The sequence below is a fragment of the Hemitrygon akajei genome, chromosome 20 (genome assembly GCF_048418815.1).
Source record: "Hemitrygon akajei chromosome 20, sHemAka1.3, whole genome shotgun sequence".
Classification (NCBI taxonomy): domain Eukaryota; kingdom Metazoa; phylum Chordata; class Chondrichthyes; order Myliobatiformes; family Dasyatidae; genus Hemitrygon; species Hemitrygon akajei.
Window position 1 is genome coordinate 5,283,697 of NC_133143.1, and position 925 is coordinate 5,284,621.

The following is a 925-nucleotide window of genomic DNA, read 5'->3' on the forward strand; positions in this document are numbered from 1 at the left end:
TCTTACCGCCGGTTTGACACATGTCATTGTTGTACGGTCACTCGCGGCGCCGGTTAACGAGTTAAGCCCGGAGAGCGCTATGAAGGTCGCATTTGCCCCGCCTGGCGGGGCCAAGGTGCGACCTGCCCGGCAGGACTTCCGGCAGGCATCCCGCCGACTTGACACATGCAATTTCTGTACGGGGGGATTGGCGGGGTTCCCGGAGATTTTCGGGAACACGTTTTCCAGAGACACTTAGAAGGATTTCCAGTGGTATGGTTGACACATAGTGCGGAGGCCGAAGTGAACCCCAGGGGATATTCGGACTCAGTAAGCGGGAGGCCCGGCGAGCTCCGACTTACAGTGATATAAAGGCTTTTAAATGCTTACCGAAATGCGACCAGACGGAAAGTCCGAGAATGCACCGCGGGTTCCGGACAGGGTCTGAGCGGGGACCGTGGGCGACGGCCGGCAGACCGACGGTATAGCAGCAAAAGCTCTTTAAGAGGGGGAACAACACGCACTTTGTGTGACAGAGAGGGGAACGAGCCTGCCACGGGTGCCCTGGCGAGTGTCGTCTGCGGAGACCTCTGTTTCCCGATCGATCCGGCTTGGTCGGTCCTACCTTTGGGAGAGGCCGAGTGGAAGCGACGGTCTCGACACGTGCGCCGAACTTCCACGCTCGGCTCGTTACCATCTCCGGAGGTGGGTTGATGGGTCTGCCGCGGGGCGGCCCGATACCGACCGAGGACTTCATGCTTCGGGCGGAATTGACGTTGGGCATTCGCACGTTTGCACCACGATCGATCTGACGGAGTCTCCCGCCGGCGGACGGGACTGCTGTGCCCACAAATGACGGGGGCCGGGTGAGCGACCGTCGACCATCCCATGAAGGCAGGTACACACGCGCTCCACACCTAGGCGGTGAAGGTGCGGACCTCACCGG